A 19,311-nucleotide genomic window follows, 5' to 3' on the forward strand; every position below is an offset into this window, starting at 1 on the left:
AAACCAGATGTCAGCAGGTTCTTTGCATGGATTAAAGAACAGGCTGCTGGTTTAACAAGTCTGGTCTAGCAGCATCACATGCTTAGCGAGCAAATGCTGGAAACTGAATTTTCCTTTTCTAGCCCACAGGCATCAAGGCGATGGGATGTCTATTACAGTGCTGTAATCTAACCCAGCACTTTTAGAGTCTAACTGGGACATTCTGGTCTGTACAGTTCAACACTAAACAGACAGTCCAATTAACTACCAAATAATTGACTGCATGATCTTTTTATATTTAGCGAAACACAGTTGACATGGATTGCTTGCTGATTTGAAATTTGTTCAGCACATGGTCTCCCTGCTTTCGAACTTCTTACACATCATTAGTAATATTACATTAATGTGCTTTCATTGATTCAGTACTAATTAAGTTGTTTTGACATTCATTACCAGTTTTAATTTTTATTAGTTATAATCTATGTAATACTATTTAATAGATATTACAGAGTGAATAAATAGCTATTATTATGTTTAAATGAAATTCATAAGCCATTCAAGCTTTGTTCAAGTGGCTGAGAGCTTCATACCTCCATATCACAACCTGCTCTCTATCCTCTTTTCCATTCAGTATGTTCTATGTCCAACTGTGCACCATCTGCCATCCAGGCGCTTCCTTTACATAACCTACAGCTGTTTGTTGTTTCATTCATAGATGAATGAAACAGACATATGAGAAACCTGAATCATTGCACAGAAGGCAGACAGAAGCACAAGACCCAGTGGAATGAAGTCATTTTTGCACATATTTTGACATTCAGTTGTAATAACAAGGAAACATCTGAAAACTGAATAACATTATGCATGGAAGGCGAGTGTAAGGAAATGGTACTCAGGAGATATTTGTGCTTTGACTAAGTAATAGTTTGGATTCCATTGGTTGTCACTGACTTTTCATTATTTTTGCTATATGGTTTCAGACTATTTCTAAGTTAACTACAATAAATATGGAGGGTATGTGGCCAGTATATTGAAAGAGCAGTAGGTAAGGATTTCAGCGTCATTGTTTAGCTCACAGGGGGGAAAATCTTTCAGTACTTTTCTTAATTGAGATGAACTGTCTTCTGGAACCACCGCAGTCTGTCTGCTGACAGAATGCCCACAGTGCTATTGATAGGGTGTTCTCAGATTTTGACTTAGCCACAGTGAAGGTATGATGATATAGAGCTGGATTTTCATGGAGTCATGGGGGTTATCCTAGGTTCACACTTTTCTCAACAGCACAACAAGGTTAATAAAGGATTAAAGTACTAGTTGTCTTTGATATGAGCTATGAATGCAAGTTTGTATGTTTTCAATAAAGATTAAGAAACTGAGGAGATTTAAACAGGTTTAGTTGATATCAAGAGCTTTTGGAGCGTTGCCCTTTATCAGGTGACTTCACCCAGGACTCACCTGATGAAGGGATTATGCCATTCTGTGTCTGGAGAGAAACTGAGTTAACATTTCAGTATAATATGACTCTTCCTTTGAACTGAAGAGAGATAGGAACTTGAAGAGAAATCCCCAGTTTATCGACCAGTACCATGGGATGTTTTGTGTCCACCTGAGAGGGCAGACAAGGCCTTGTTTTAACATTACACATAACAGACAGCACCTCTAAAAGTGTGATACTCCCTTAGTACTGCACTCGACTATCAGTCTAGATTTTTACACTCAAATTATCGACCAGTGAGCCTAACCTCAGCAGTTGGTAAGTTGATGGAGAAGATCCTGAGAGGCAGGATTTATGAACATTTGGAGAGATATAGTATGATCAAAAATAGTCAGCACAGCTTTGTCAAGGGCAGATCGTGACTAATGAGCCTGGTTGAATTTTTTGAAGATGTGACTAAACACATTGATGAAGGAAGAGCAGTAGATGTAGTTTATGTGGACTTCAGCAAGGCATTTGATAAAGTCCCCCATGCAAGGTTTATTAGAAAGTGAGGGGGCATGGGATCCAAGGGGACATTGCTTTGTGGATCCAGAACTGGCTTGCCCACAGAAGGCAAAGAGTGGTTGTAGATGGGTCTTTTTCTGCATGGATGTCGGTCACCAGTGAAGTGCCCCAGGGATCTGTTCTTGGACCCTTGCTCTTGGTGATTTTTATAAATGACCTGGATGAGGAAGTGGAGGGATGGGTTGGTAAGTTTGCCAATGACACAAAGGTTGGAGGTGTTGTGGACAGTGTAGAGGGATGTCAGAAGTTGCAACAAGACAATAATAGGATGCAAGATTGGGCGGAGAAGTGGCAGATGGATTTCAACCCAGATAAGTGTGTGGCGATGTGGTGATTCATTTTGGTAGGTCAAATAGGATGACGGAATATAATATTAAGGGTAAGACTCTTGGCATTCTGGAAGATCAGAAGGATCTTGGAGTCTGGGTTCATAGGACGCTCAAATCAGCTTCGCAGGTAGAGGATGTGGTTAAGAAGGCGTATGGTGTACTGGCCTTCATCAATCGAGGAATTGAGTTGAGGAGTTGGGAGATAATGCTGCAACTGTATAAGACCCTGGCCTGACCCCACTTGGAGTACTGTGCTCAGTTCTGGTCGCCTCATTACAGGAAGGATGTGGAAGCCGTAGAAAGGATGCAGAGGAGATTTACAAGGATGTTGCCTGGATTAGGTAGCATGCCTTATGAGGATAGGTTGCACGAGCTTGGTCTTTTCTCCTTACAGAGATGAAGGATGAGAGATGACCTGATAGAGGTGTATAAGGTGTTGAGAGGTATTGATCGAGTGGATTCTCAGTGCCTGTTTCCCAGGGCTGAAATGGCTGTCACAAGAGGACACAGGTTTAAGGTGCTGGGGAGTAGGTACAGAGGAGATGTCAGGGGTAAGTTTTTCACTCAGAGGATGGTGGGTGCGAGGAATCGGCCACCGGCAGTGGTGGTGGAGGCAGATTCGATAGGGTCTTTTAAGAGACTTTTGGATAAGTACATGGGACTTAGTAAGATAGAGGGTTATGGGTAAGCCTGGTAGGTGGGGACATGTTCGATGCAACCTGTGGGCCGAAGGGCCTGTTTGTGCTGTAGTTTTTCTATGTTCTATGTTCTAAACCCTGAACTGGGACTTGAATCCACATTGATCTGACTTTGATGCAAAGTGGAGTGAATTGAATTGGTGGAAAACCAGCATCGGTGTTGATAGGAACCACAGGAGAAAGTTGAGATGGACTATCTATCTGGCACTTCTGGCTGAAAATGGTTAGAGGTCTTGTCTTTTACACTCACATGCTGACTCTGCCATTATTCAAGAGGAGAATATTCATGAGCCTTCTTCTCCGGTTTGTTGTTTAATCATGGATCACCAGGATTGTGGAGATTTAATCTGAACTGTTGATTGTGGGATTGATTAGCTCTGTTCACAAGCATGTAGTCCTGTGTTGTAGCTTCAGCAGGTTGCACCTCATTTTTAGGTAAGTCTGGTGGTCTTCCTAGAATGGCCTTTTACACTTTGCATTGAAGGAAGATTGATCCCCTAATTTGCTAGTGGTGGCATGAGGGATATGCTGAGCCATGAAGTTACAAATTCTGGTGAAATACAAGTAAAATCCACAGAGCCTCAGGGATGCCAACTTTGAACTGCTGGATCTTTGCAAAATCAATTCCATTTAGTATGGTGACAGTACTACACGCACAATGGAGGGTGTCCTCAGTGTGAAAAAAGGACTGGGTCTCCACAAGGACTACGTAATGGTCACTCCTACCAAGACTCTCATGGATCTGCAACTGATCAATTAGTAATAAAAGCAGAAAATGTGGAAAAAAATCAGCAGGTCTGACAGCATCTGTGTAAAGAAAATATAGGGTTAAACTTTTGAGTCCATATGACTCTTCTTCAGGTAGATTAGTAAGTTTGAGATCAGGTAAATTCTTTCCTTATGGTAGCTCTGTCGTCACCTGGCATAATTCCAGTCTGGCAACTACATTTAGGATAAGCCAACTCCACTATTGGTGATGCTGAGCCATTCTTGGTGGTGGACATTGAAGGTCCTCCCCAAAGTATAATTTGTACCCTTATTACATTCAGAGTTTCTTCCCAATGGTAATTAACATGGAGGAGTGCTGATTCATCAGCTGAGGGACGGTGATGATGAGAATTAGCAGAAGGTTTCCTTGTTCATGTTTGACCTGATACCATGAGATTTCATGGGGTCCAGAGTGAAAATGAGAACTCCAGGGCCACTCCTTTTGACTGTGTGCAGCCATGTCTGGTAGGCCTCTCCTGCCAGTGAGGCAATGCATAACCAATGATGGTGATGTGTTTGAAAGGTGTAGCTCTGTGAATATGATTATGTCAGGCTATTGCTTGATATAGTGATAGTCACTGGCCACTGAATTATTGACAAAAGTATTTATTTGAAGCCAGTTATTCATTTCACTTTGTGCGAGTCAGTCTTAATTCTGCTCTTTCAAGAAAACAAGATTGGAAATCTGGTTATGAACAAAATTGCTAACTTAGAAGGATTGAAAGAACAAAATACAATAAGATCGACACAATCCCTTATTCTCTCTACCAAGATGCTGCTCAGGAATATGAAAGCCCAGAAATTCTGGGATCTCAATAAGTAAGTATCAAAATAGAGATTGTTTCTGTACTTTCAGCTGGTGATGGGAGGAAGGCAAAGTGAACCTCCAAAATTCAGGCATTAATAATGGACAGCATAGGTTCAGAGAATTTTTGCTTTGAGACTAGCTGGACATATCATATTAGTCCTCTGATACAAACTCATAGTGCGGTAATTCGATGACAATCATTAAAAAGAAAAACAATACTGCAAACACAAGTTGCTGGAAAATAGGTAATAATATCACGGACAGTCGCTGCAGGCTACACTATATGGAAGTTAACTTTGAACTATCAGCCCTGTCTTTTCTATGCTACATTTCACACAAAGATTGACTACAGGAAATTTCACAATGAGGCAGAGGGAAATAATGCTATACCATGAGTGCAAGATCATTATCATCTAGCAGCTAGTTGACAAGTTCCATTAACAAAATGTTTTGGTTATTTCCTGATCTAATTATGCCTTCACCATCTTTTATACTTCCCAGAATCTGACAAAACTCATTTGAATTGTGCTTCAGCAGTTTGGGAATCTCCAGGGAACGTATTTACACTGTGTGGTCAAGTTTGTCCAACATGGCATTGGAAAACACAAACTTTTTACATTTCTTGGGAGACTGGACAGAACCACACACTAACAGTGGATAGAGAAATCCCAAGGTATATCATGAAGTTAAACTGGACTCCATTTTTTTTTAGTTTGGCATTAGAGTGAGGATAAGGTGCTACATTTCAGGTGTGATTCTACTGACACAGTAGGAAGTTTTTATCAAAGCAAACTTTATTTTAACAATACAGCTTAACTATAACAAATGCATTAACTTAGTTTTGACCAATTGAAATGCTTAAACATGACAAGATATACTTCTTAACTACTAACCTATCTCTATTAGTTCCACTTCAAGGAATATTCCTCTTATAGACTTACATTCCTCTTGAAAATCAGATAGCATACAGCACAGACTTACATATTTTTGCTTGTTAACAGTCCTATAGCCCATGAGCTCTTCTGGAGAGACAAACAGAGAGACATCTGTTTTCTCACACTCAAACAGCAGCCTCCAGAGAGAGAGTCAGAGATACCTCTTGCTTCTTTCAGGACCATGCAGAAACTCCTTGCTTTTCCCTGTAAACTTAGTTTCTCTCTTTAGTATATGACTCTGTCTCTTGTCAACCAACTTAATCAAACTCAAACCTGAAACCCCACAGAAAAAACAAAAATAAACAATAGACACATTAACTCAGATTAAAACAAACACCCCATTAGCTAAGATCAATTATTAGCCTGCATTCTCATTATGTGAGCTGCCTGATGCAGGCAATTCAGCACTGTGTAAACAGAGTTGAATTCTAAACATACCCCTTACAAGAAACATGATAAAATACATTTCTTAAAGGTGCAATGACTGGAAGGAGATTTTATAACTGATTTTCCTGGTTTGTGCCTGTGGTAGTTGGGTAGACCAGTTCAATTAAATAAAAGTCCATTAAATAAAAGAACCTTTCTCCACACAAACCACTAACAATGTTGCTTCACTATGGAAGAGTTTCTCATACATATTCTTATCAAATGCCCACCTCCTGACATTCTGCATAGAGGTTCAATGATCCACTGAAACCATAACTAATATCACTATCCCCTCAGGCTTACTCCATGCCCGCTTAATCCTTCAAGGGGAACACAAACTCAATTTTCTTCCCTCATTGCCTGTTGGGCAATACCACTCAAATGTGCAGAATTGTATAAGAGCCTCAATGTTTGCATCTGAGAGTATCAGGCAATTGGTATTAAACTGTAAAATTGAACTAACTGCAATATGGTAGTGATGATCAAAAAATGTATGGAGTTCAATTGTTCTTGAGTGCTTGAAATCATGGAAATACCATGCTGCAAAAAGCATTTGATCAAAGATGAATAATGTAGGATGTAAAGTTAGATGGTTGATCTAGGGTTTCACTCCAATTGACTTTGTAGTGAACTTTGTTCAGGAGATAATATAAACTGTGGGGAGCAGGCTGAGAAATAGGTTTGTGCTGGCCTGTCTGAAAAATGGATGCAGCACCTTCATATTTTTGGGATCAGCCTTCTCATCTGGTTGCACATTCACCTTTGCGTTCAGACTGCTCATTAATTTGACAATTAATGACAATTTTGAGTAAGTATGCCATTATTGGAGATATTGTCCTTCTATTGTCCTATGTGCTGTTCCAGCAGTTCAGGGTAATGTTAAAAATTGCTTGGCAATATTTGAAGATAGTCCCCCGATGTCCAGCAAACATTGTTCCCTCATTCAACATCTATGGAAATAGACAACTGGGAAATTGTTCTCATTTCTTTTTGTGGGATCTTGCTGAACTTATATTGGCTACATTTCATTGTAGAACCAGATAAAATGTTTGAGGTGAGTTAAAAAAGCAAGATATCAATGCAACCCTTAGCCTTTCATTTATAAGAGAAACTTTACACAGTATGTGCAAGCTGAATTTTTTCTCATTCATGCTTTCTTACACTCTTGAGACAGTTATATATATGTATTATCTATATATATGGCATTGCACTTCAAAACAAAATGTGATACTTCTGATGTTTGTGTGCATTTTTGGATATATTAAAAACATTTAATTTGAGCAAATTGACAGAGCCTGAGGTGCTCATCATAAAAATTAACAGAAGGAACATAAATATCTCCACAAACATTTCAGATTCTATCAATTGACTCATTCTGTCTCTAAAATATTAGCAAGTGACCAATTCAACTGTGTGGTCTCAGGTTTGTCAGCTGATCAGCAGTAAGTAGAGCAGGCAGGAGATCTCAAATTACTATCTATAACACAGCAGCAGCAGTGGTGAAACTGCACAGTCCCACTACCATCAGAACGAGAAACGTGCCAGAGGGTTCAATGCACCATTGCCAGCACCTTACAAAGTGGGGACAAAAAATGGCAATCAGAGTCAGCTGAGTAATTAGAATGACAGAGAAATTGAAAAATCAAGGTGTCACGTAAGTGTTAAAATCTTTTGTTGAGATGTGAATGGTTCACAGAATGGTTCGAAGACTATACAGTGTAGCAATGTCTGTGTCTTTTCTTAGTATTTTATGAAGGATTCCTAACATGGAAAACATTCTGGGTCAATCCACAGCAAATCTTGTTCCTTTGCGCTGTTCGATCAAATTTGTTGATTAAGCATGAAGTTGCAATGCAGAAGTGAGTGGCAAGATCTAAACATGCCTTGTCAAGAATCTTTTATTCTTTGAAACTGTTTGCTACTAATTTCCTCAAGACTGAAAGTATTGTGATATTCCTGCTAAATCATTCTGTTCTTTGGAGCGTCACACACTTCAGTCACTTCATTTATAATGTACATTTCTCTAAACATATTTCTGTGGCATAAAGATTTGTAATGTACGTCATATCTTAGGTCTGTATACATACCCCTGTCAGCTTATAATTATTGCTACTGTATGTACATGCATATCTCTGTACTCAGCCTCTCTATCCTTCCCTATTTGCACACATAAACAACATATCATATATTATGTCTATTGTAGTTTATAAACATTCAGGCATTTGGAATGATCAAATTAAATTTAATGCTGAATGTGCTTCTGTGATAGAACTGTCCCCTCACTGAGCTGAATAGTATAATGAAAATGTTACTTAGCTGTTATGCATTCTGTCACATAACATTTTGTTTCATCTTTACTGTTGGAGAACATAAAGTAAATATTTATATAAACTCAGATTCTGAGCCCAGATTTGCACTCAATATATAACATGGATCTATCTGTCAATCTAACTAACTGTGCCAATCTCCAATCCAATCTGAACTTCTGTCTGTCCTTCATTAAATTTATCTGCACCTATCTTTACCATCTGTGAGTTTACTTGCCGTATAAATGTTTACCTTAAGATACCTTCCTGCCAGTCTGTCAGACTATCTATTTGTAACAATAACAAACTGCCTTTCAGTCTGTGTACATCTCTTTATTGGTCAGACCACATCTGTGCATCAGCACATTCATCAGTCTATGCTTTGTAACTTTGCTTCTTTGTCTGTCAGGATTCTTCTTTATATATGTGTTTGCCTGACTCTCTGAGCTTTTGTTTATCTTCCCACATCTTTATCTATTTTTATCTAATCATCAAGCCTGTCTAACTGTACCTATATTTACCTGTATCAATGTCAGACTACCTTTCACTATGTGTCTTCAGACATATCACTGCTCTTTGTACTTGTCTCCAGTCATCCGTTCAAATCTACTCATATCAATGTGTGTGGTGTCTAATTGAGGATTCTTTTCATGAAAGTTTGATGATGCAGTGTCTCAAAATGGGCTGCTACTGTGAGAGAAGTGTTACAGCGCAAGTATTTTATATAGTTTGTCAGACGGGGAGCTAAAAACAGTTTGTATTGTCATGATCGCAGTTGATGTTATAACTGGACAGGAAGATCCCAGAATGCCCCCCCCCCCCCCCCCCTCAGAAGAATGTAACTTTTAGCTTTTTTAAAATCAAACATGCAGGAACAGACTCACAGGGCCGCTAATTAGTTTGAACAACATTTGCTTAACAAATACACACATGTTTTGAGATTAACATAGATGACAAAGTATGTTTGAAGTTCCAATGGTCTCCTTAGTACACAAAGTCCTTTTTTAAAGCACACAGATTGGCTGCGGTCAAATATATACTCAGCTCTAGACCCAAGTTAGTGTCTGTGGATTTTTCTTCAGAATTCCCTCAGTTGATTGTCACATGAGTGTTTCAAAACTCCACTCTCAAAAACACACGTTAAGATCTTCCCTTGTAGTAATACTTACATTTGGGATTTTGCATTCTAAAGTCCACTCCAGGATTTTCAAATGACACTTTTAAACCAAGCTCTGCTCCATTTTTAACTGTGAATCCAGTCCAGAATTTAACATCTCTTCCCTCAGGTTTCCTTTATCCTGACTAAATTCTACTGTTACACAAATTCTGACATCCAGCCAATACTTTATTCCCAATTATTTTAAAAGTTGTTTCACAAAGTGTACTGAGATGTCCCCAATTTAGGATTACTTTAGAAACCTTTGTCTAGTTTCTCACCAGCCGATTCTTTCTTAGCTTTGTCTGTGATGCTAATAAACAGCATCCTTTTTTTATATTCAGGTTTCTAGAACCAACTATTGTTTAGTTTCTCTGGAACTTTCTTTGTTGTACATTGCACCATTGTACAACTTTTCCTGCTTTGAACAGAGTTGAGAGACTTTCCTACTTCAGTCTTCAATCTGCAAGTGCTCTGGCTTCCAGTTAAAACTGGGATAATGGAAAGCTTTCTGTCTTCAGGAAGTGGCTTCCTGTTGCCTAATAATACTTCGTTGGTTTTTTTTTCTACGTGCCATAACCGTCTCCAAACACAACAGAATCACAGTTGGAATTTACCCAACCCCCACACATATAAACACCTTTGTCCAGCATTAACTTAACTATAGTTCTTTTTCTAGACACATAAACATTAAACTAAATTGAGCTAAAACTATATCTTATTTCTAAGGTTTACCAATACAAATACAAATCCCTTAAAACTACATTTGGTTTCCTAACAGTATAAAATTAATGAGAATTACAAGGAGGGCTGTTATACTGTTTGCATGTTACTAACATAATGAGGATTAAGTTATAACAAGCAGTTTGCATCCCTATTAATTTGTAGAGCTCTAAGTCCAGTGCAGTTATTTGTTTGTGTGATAAATAATACATATTATACTAGAAGCTACAGTGAAGCAGAGAATTATTTTAAGGGGTTCCTGATCAACTGAGCATGCATTATGACATTTCTTTTTTTAAGCAAGACAGATAGAAAATACATATGTTACTTTGCAGAAAAGTATGTTGAGAGGATCAAGATGCTACAATACAATTAATAAATAGTGAGGAGCATTTAAAATGCGAGCAGATGAACACATAGTCAAAGGCATCAATTTAATGACACTTGAAACAGGGAAACAAACTTGTGCTACCTGAACTTTCTGTGCACCTGAGTTCTACTATGAGTAGGTTTGTCTGTGTCATATTTGCCAGTGATCTGTATGTGTCATCACTTCTTCCCTATTTTGCCATTGTTTAATGAAATATTTAAAACAGTTTATCAAAATTTTAAAAAGTTGGGAATTTTTCACATTAATCAGCATTATGTCATTTATCATAGAATCAAATAGAGCAGAAGAAATTCAATGGGCCCATTTCTGCAGCTATACAAAACTTTGATTAGGCCGCATTTGGAGTATTACATGCAGTTCTGGTCACCACACTAAGAGAAGGACGTAAAAACTTTGGAGAGAATGCAAAGAAACTTCAGCAGAATGTTGCCTGATCTCGAGGGTGTTGGTTATGAGGAGAGGGTGAATAAAGTAAGATTGTTTTCACTGGAAAGAGGGAGGCTGAGGGGAGACCTGATAAAAGTCTACAAAATTATGAGAGACATAGACAAGGTGGATCATCAGGTGTATATCCAAGGGTGGAAGTGTGAATTACAAGGGGGCACAGATTCAAGGTGAGAGGGGGAAAGTTTAAGGAAGATGTGCAGGGGAAGCTTTTCACGCGAAAGTGGTGGATGCCTGGAACGTGCTGCCAGAGGAGGTCGTGGAAGTAGGCACATTAGCAACATTTAAGAGGTGTCTGGATGGGGAGGAATAGAGGGATATGGACTGAGTAAGGGCAGAAGGTTTTTTCTTTAGTTTGGTTAGGGCATTATGGTCGGCATAGGCTTGGAGGGCTGAAAGGCCTGTTCTTATACTGTACTTTTCTTTGTTCTTTGTTTTCATTGTGCCAGTGCCAGTTCTTTGAAAGAGGTTTTCAGTTAGTTATTATTGAATTTGTTCCCATTGCCTTTTCAGACAGTCTAACCCAGATCATAACAACTCGCTACATTAAAATCAATGTCCCCATATTCTGACCCTCCCCCCCACTCCCCGTCACTGATCCTTCTGCCAATGGAAACAGTTTCTCCATAACTATTTCATTAAAACCCTTCACAATTTGCATTTTCCCTTAAACCTCTCTGCCCCAGGGAGGCCAATTCCACCTTCTCCAGCCTTTGCATTACTGAAGGCCCTGATCCCTGGTACAATTCTGGTACGTGAATAACAATCATGTATCAGTGAATATCATTCTCAGTTCTGAGTCACAAGGTTCTAGGTTCAAGTTTCACTCCAAGGTTTGAATATTACAATCAAGGCTGATACACAAATACAGAACTGAGGGTGTGCTGCACTATGGGAAATACATCTGTTTAAGAAATGTTAAAACAAGGCCCCATTTTCTTGCTTGTATAGATGTAAAAAATCATTGCATTATTTCCAAGAGGAGGGAGTTGGTCCTATGTCTTGGCCAATATTTATCCCTCAATTAACACCACAAAACAAATTCTTTGGTCATCATTTTATTGTTTGTAGGAGTTTGCAATGTGAAAATTGGTTGCTGTGTTTTCTTAAGTAAAAGGTGATTAACCTTCAAAAGTAATTCTGTTATAATTATGAGGATTATATGTTTTGGGACTGGGCAGAATCTTCTGGTCCTACCAGTAGAGGGAAGCTTGGTGGGCAGGGAAATTTAATTTGGTGTGAGGCCACGGATCTGTTTCCCAATGAAGCAATGAACTATTGCAATTATGTTCTTAGGACTTTAAAGGCAGGTTGAGCTTCCCAACACACAATGTCAGGAAGCCTTTTTGTATGCATTGATACGTCATACACATTAGAAGTCCGGGTCACCAGAAATAAGTTTCCCTTCCAAATGTAATTACCCAACAGTGCAAAGTTAGAACATTCACATTTATGACAGCATATAAGTGGTGTGTGCCTAATGAGGTTGACTACTTTTGCACCTCTGAAGTAAGGAACTACTGCTTTGGCCTTCTTTTAGAAGCACTGGGTCAAAATTCTGGAACTCCCTCTCTAACAACATGATGGGTATACCCACCACACAGACAGCAGTGGTTCAGGAGGCAGCTCACCATAACCTTTTCAAGGGCAATTAGGGATGGGCAATATATGCTGGCCTTGTTATCGATGCCCACAACACATAAATTATTTTTTTTAAATGTCCCAGAATGTTGTTGCTCGCAGCAGTCAGGGACTTGGAGGCAATTTTATGCAGGTTACATTAAAGGTCACCTTCAAATTTATTTGCCAGTGGCTCCTTCCAGGGCTCCACTGGGAACCTTCCAGTCACCAACACACAAGTGTATCAGAAGGGAACAAACTATCCTAGATCTGGTCCTGTGTAATGAGACAGGAATAATTAATGATCTTACAGTTAGAGATCCTTTTGAAGGAAGCAACCACAGTATGGTTGAATTTAAAATACAGATGGAGCGTGAGAAGGTAAAATCCAATGCCAGTGTCTAGTGCTTAAACAAAGGAGACTACAAAGGGATGAGGGAGGAGTTGGCTAAGGTAGACTGGGAACAAAAACTTTATGGTGGGACAATTGAGGAACAGTAGGGGACTTTCAAAGCGATCTTTCACAGTGCTCAGCAAAAGTATATCCCAGTGATAAGGAAGGACAGTCGAAAAAGAGATAATCAGCCATGCTTATCTAAGGAAATAAGGAAGGGTGTCAAATTGAAAGAAAATGCATACAAAGTGGCAAAGATTAGTGAGAAACTAGAGGATTAGAAAATCCTTAAAGGTCAACAGAAAACCATGAGAAAAGCTATAAAAAAAGTAAGATGGATTATAAGAGCAAACTAGTTCAGAATATAAAAACAGATTGCATAAGTTTCTACAAATATATAAAATGAAAAAGAGTGGCTAAAGTAAACGTTGGTCCTTTAGAGGATGAGAAGAGAGATGTAATAACTGGATATGAGAAAATGGCTGAGGCATTGAACAAGTATTTTGTGTTGGTCTTCAAAGTGGAAGACACAAACAACATGCCAAAAATTAATGGCAGTAAGGCTATGGCAGGTGAGAATCTAGAAACTATCATTATCACGAAAGAGGTGGTGTTGGGCAAGCTAATGGGGCTAAAGATAGACAAGTCTCCTGGCCCTGATGGAATGCATCCCAGAGTACTAAAAGAGATGGCGGGGGAAATAACAAATGCAGTAGTGGTAATTTACCAAAATTCGCTGGACTCTGGGGTGGTTCCCGCAGATTGGAAAACAGCAGATGTGATGCCACTTAAAAATGGAGATAGGCAAAAGGCAGGTAAATATAGGCTGGTTAGCTTAACTTATGTAGTCGGGAAAATGCTTGAATCTATCATCAAGGAAGAAATGGCGAGGCATCTGGATATAAGTTGCCCCATTGGTAAAACACAACATGAGTTCATGATGGGCAGGTCATGTTTGACTAATTTGGTGGAATTCTTGAGAACATTACATGGACCATGGACAAAGGGTAACCTGTGGAGGTGGTGTATATGGATTTCCAGAAGGCATTTAACAAGGTGCCGCACCAAAGACTGCTGCATAAAATAAAGATGTTATGGGTAATGTATTAGCATGGATAGAGGATTGGTTAAATAATAGAAAGCAAAGAGTGGGGATAAATGGATGTTTTTCTGACTGGCGATCAGTGACTAGTGATGTACTCAGGGATCAGTGTTGGAACCGCAATTGTTTATGATTTCCATAGATGATTTGGAATTGGGGACCAAGTATAGTGTGTCAAAATTCATAGATGACACTAAGCTGAGTGGCAAAACAAAGTATGCCGAGGATGCTGAAAGTCTGCAAAGGGATAAAAATAGTTGAAGTGAGATGGCAAGGGTCTGACAGATGGAGTACAACGTTGGTAAATGTGATGTCATCTAGTTTGGTGGGAATTCCAGCAAAATGGACTATTATTTAAATGGTAAAAAATTGCAGCATGTTGCTGTGCAGAGGAACCTGGGTGTCCTTGTGCAAGAATCTCAAGGAGTTGGTTTGCAGGTGCAGCAGGTAATGAAGAAAGCAGGTAATGAAGAAATTTTGTCCTTCATTGCTGGAGGGATGGAGTTTAAAAACAGTGAGGTTGTGTTGCAGCTGTATAAGGTGCTGGTGAGGCCACACCAGGAGTACAATGTACAGTTTTGATCTCCTTACTTGTGAAAGGATATACTGGCACTGGAGGGGGTTGATTCTGGAGTTGAGAGGGTTGGCTTATGAGGAGAGACTGAGTAGACTGGGGTTATACTCATTGGAATTCAGAAGAATGAGGGGTGATCTTATAGAAACATATATGATTATGAAGGGAATAGATAAGATAGAAGCAGGGAAGTTGTTTCTACTGGCGGATGAAACTAGAACTAGGGGGCATGGCCTTAAAATAAGGGGGAACAGATTTAGACTGAGTTGAGGGGGATCTTCTTCACACAAAGGGTTGTGAATCTGTGGAATTCCCTGCCCAGTGAAGCAGATGAGGCTACCTCATTGAATGTTTTTAAGGCAAGGATAGATAAATTTTTGAACAGTAAAGGAATTAAGGGTTATGGTGAGCGGGCGAGTGAGTGGAGCTGAGTCCACGAAAAGATCAGCCATGATCTTATTAAATGGCAGAGCAGGCTTAGGGGCCAGATGACCTACTCCTGCTCCTAGTTCTTATGTTCTTATGAGACAGTTACCCTGTTCAGGAGAGTGTACCAATTTGTTCAAATTCCACTTGGAACCTGAAGCCAGGCTACAAGGTCATTGGTTTTGCAGCAATTATAGGCTTCCCACGGGTACAAGGCTATTAACTGCACACTTGTGACCTTGAGAGCTCTCTGGCAACATTCATCAATAGGAAAGGTTTCCACTCTTTGAATGTGCAGCTGATACATGATCACACAAGACAAATTCTGCATATTTGTGCTCAGTTCTTAGGAAGCTCTCATGATGCCTATATACTGAACCACTCCCAAGTGCCACAGGTTTTTAAAGGACCTCAGCGATTGTGGGGCTGGCTCCTGGGGGACAAGAAATAACCTCAGAAGACCTGGCTAATGACACCAGTTCACTGTCCGCAGAGTGTTGTTGAGAAGAGCTACAATTCCACGCATGCCTCCTCCACAAAGTCTACCACTGAACAGTCAACAGTCCTTCTAAAGATGAGTTTCAGAGCTCTCATTATTCATATGGAAAGTGTCCTGGGTCATAAGAGGCTGCATAAAATTACACTATGAAGAGGGGATGTCTTGACTGAAGGGAATACAGAGGACAGAGATGTCTCCTCCATCAATGAGGATGGTAAAGGAATGGTGATGAGGGCCAGGATGTTGCAGAGGCACATGCAGAGGCTTTTGCCTGGTACAATACAACAGAGAGGCCTAGGACAGTCCAGCAGCTAACAGATTCCAGGCAAAGTAAACCGCAAGACATTTCCCTGGCTACTTTGTTTTCTATCCTCTGTCGGCTGGCAGGCTCAAACTCCATTTTGGTATCAAGATTTTCACCTTGCTGTCCTCCTTAAGTCTGTTTTAGCCTTTTCACTATATATTGTGCTGTTTAAGATTTGTATTATCTGTAAACTTTGATGTTATGCTCCCACTTCTAAGTCCTTTTATGTCAAACATTGCAATGGTATAATGGTCATAATACTGAATCTTGGGGCCACCAATGTATACTTCCCTCCTGTCTGACAAACAACAGTTCATCAGTACTCTCTGCTTTCTGTCTCAGCTAATTTTGTTTATATTTTGTTTCAGCGATTTCCTATTTTTTGAGCATTAGTCTCAAGTCAGCAAGATAAATCCATAATTTATGACTCATTTTTCATACACTATACATTTTCCCACAATCTACATAACATTCAATGGGTATAATATCATTAGTACAGATTGTTCAGAATGTCACTTATTATATTGCTACATTTGTCAAATAGAATCTGATATCCACTACCTCCACAAGAACCAACGTTTCAGCGGCCAGAATACTTTTAACAATCATTTTTATTTTAACTTTTCAAGCTGAAAAACATTTCCAATAAAAGATATGATGAAATTGACTGCAATAGAATACACAACAGGAAGATTTGCATGTGAAACATCACTAATGATGACTAGCTTCATGTTCCTTGGTCACCAAAGGATAGGAATTTAAGTATTTAAGCAGTTTTGCAGATTAAATTTTCATAATGCTTACTTATCCTTAGTATCTGCTCTATTTTCATTGCACATTAAAATGAGCAGCTAGTTGAATGAGTGAGCAACCAAATGACTGATCCAGCTTCATAATTGTTCTGTCTGTTTAGCTGCAAGATTACTCTTCTGTGATAACTTAGTATATTATAACTGAGATGGGAGTAACAGTCTCTAAATAGGATTTTTGATATAAAATTATACTAGAATTACTTTGCTTAATATTTAAAAGCCCCACAAGCTTTTAACTCCCTATTTTAAATTCCACTCTAATTTTATTAGTAATACTTCTCAAATTCCATAGAATCACCTCATTTGAAAACATGGACATGCATCAAGAAAATATCTAAAAGTACTCACTATACCATTAAAACTTATACCAATTGTAAAACAGCCTATTTCCAACAAAACAGATCTCTCCAAGAAATACCATACTCTAGAAACACCACTCAGGCATTGATGTATTTGTTTAGTTTCCATAGTTTTCTGCCAGCACTTGCTGCTTCCTTAAGTGGTTAGAGGAACATTTCTCTCTGAAAAGTATTGCCCTGCAAAAATGTGGCTTTTCAGCCATTTGATCCATGCTCCCATGAATTTGTGGCCAAAACAACTTTTAACAATTTTCAACTTTCTCACCAACCTAACACCTGCATCATCCAGGCCCTCTTTTAAGCTCCTAGATACAAACCTCACTTTAGCCTTATCAGTCCCACCTCCATGATTTTTTCCTGTACAAAGCCAACTTCCAGATGATTGAAACGTTATGGCCAAAGCCCCTACAGACTAATTTCCTTTGTAATGTAAAATACCTCTTTGGAGATAATTCAGTAAATATCCCTTCTTCACAACTGTTTCCCACACCAGCCATGTTTAAACCATTGTGGAGTGACGCTGCAAATTCCAGTTGAATTATCCAGTTTTGGACTATGAGTAACCTTTAGTATCAAGTTTGAACGTGGCCAATTCCACTGTACTGAAGAGTCAAAAGTTTGCAGTGAGAGAGTGAGAGATTTCAATCAAATAAACAAGGGCTTGATTCAAACCGACCAAACTCAGAAGAGAAAAGGCTGAATCCTCATCCACTGCAGACCACACTCTATCCCATTTATACCATTGAAAAGTGGAAACATTAACTGCATAAAGGCAAATGGGGATAATTTTGAGACCCTCTGCCTGGCAAAAATCAATAACTAGTTGGATGTTTCTGTTTCTGTACCAAACTGTTTCTACTCTGTTTCCACTAGCTGCCATTTTCCATGGTGTCGCGACATGGGCAGCAGAGACAACTATATGTTTCAGGCAGGAGCCTCATTCAAATCTGCTGATTGGTATTCTTCGAAGTGCGTAGGACTCCAACACAATTTTTAGATCCCAGAAGCTGCGCATGCTCCACCCAATTACGACCAGGCAGTTGGCAACCTAACCAGCGATTTTTAAAGGGATTGTTAAAGGTCAGTCATGAGGATTGAGGTCCTTTGTTTATTTTGCAGAGCCCTCAATCCATGAACCCTTCTATCCAGTGAGGTGTTAGCTGACAATGGGAACAATCAACACAGCTTGACCCAAAATGACTTGGATCTTTTGGGAGAAATTTACAATCACACTGTTACCACCTGTTGAAACTTAAAATCAATCCCAACAAATGGAAAATGGGATGCAGCCTTATATTCTTCACATACTATTTTACCTATTTTCATCAAGGGCTGAATTTTATGGCCCCATGCTAGGCATTCTTAGAATCATAGAAGCATGGAATCCCTTCAGTGCAGAAGGAGGCCATTCAGCCCATCGAGCCTGCGCTGACAACAATCCCACCCAGGCCCTATCCCCGTAACCCCATATATTTACCCTGTTAGTCCCCTTAACACTAAGGGCAATTTAGCATGACTAATCAACCTAACCCATCTTTGAACTCAGGGAGGAAACCAGAGAATCTGAAGGAAATCCACCCAGATGCAAGGAGAATGTGCAAACTCCACACAGTCACCTGAGGCTGGAATTGAACCTGGGTCCCTGGTGCTGTGAGGCAGCAGTGCTAACCACTGTGCCACCGTGCAGTGCTACTCCATAGGAGTTAAAATTAAAGGGGTCCCCATCTCACCACCTTTCCACCACCCCTTAGCTGTACCTCATAACATGTTAGGGGACAGGATGGCACATTTAAATAAAGAACTTAAGGTCAATTAAACTTGTTACCAAGCCAATTGACTGGTATATTTTACTGTTTATGCCAAAACACTGTTGGCATGTGCAGACGGGAGTGGGCAGGCTGTTTTTTGAGGTTAAGTTGAAAATGGTGGGAAGGAAAGGGGGCATACCATCCTGAGTTTTTAAAAATAATTTTTGAAAGGAGATAATTAATTTTCCATTTTAAGATATTTTCACTTCCACACTCCTGTCTTGGCTTACACATACCAATTCAAAATGTCTTCCAATGGTGCTTTATAACTGACTGCTGTAATGTAGGCTTGAACAGTCCAAACATTGGTGGAATTTCACAGCTGGTGAGTCATTTCCTTTTGTTGAACTTGTGGATTAGCACTGGTGACCTTTCACAGCACAACTTGTATATCCCAAGACACAGAGATGGGATAGCGCATCATGCTTGAAATTTCAGCGTATCAAAT

General features: G+C 39.4%; 2 protein-coding genes across 4 annotated transcripts in view; one reads left to right on the forward strand and one right to left on the reverse strand.

Annotated features, from left to right (window-relative positions):
- Nucleotides 1-19,311, reverse strand: part of LOC145344092 (voltage-dependent calcium channel subunit alpha-2/delta-4-like) — a 429,967-nt gene that overhangs the window by 145,839 nt on the left and 264,817 nt on the right. The gene's annotated exons all lie outside the window — the stretch shown is intronic.
- Nucleotides 7,581-19,311, forward strand: part of LOC145344093 (leucine-rich repeat and transmembrane domain-containing protein 2-like) — a 31,527-nt gene continuing 19,796 nt past the window's right edge. Inside the window, exon 1 of one of the 2 annotated variants that reach the window (XM_080190919.1) lies at nt 7,581-7,599. The gene's annotated coding sequence lies outside the window, so the exon portion shown is untranslated. Of the gene's footprint in view, nt 7,600-18,011; nt 18,136-19,311 lie in introns of those variants that run through there. The other variant, XM_080190918.1, reaches the window with a different exon arrangement.

The sequence above is a fragment of the Carcharhinus amblyrhynchos genome, chromosome 6, assembly GCF_965287045.1.
Source record: "Carcharhinus amblyrhynchos chromosome 6, sCarAmb.v2.hapA, whole genome shotgun sequence".
Taxonomy (NCBI): Eukaryota; Metazoa; Chordata; class Chondrichthyes; order Carcharhiniformes; family Carcharhinidae; genus Carcharhinus; species Carcharhinus amblyrhynchos.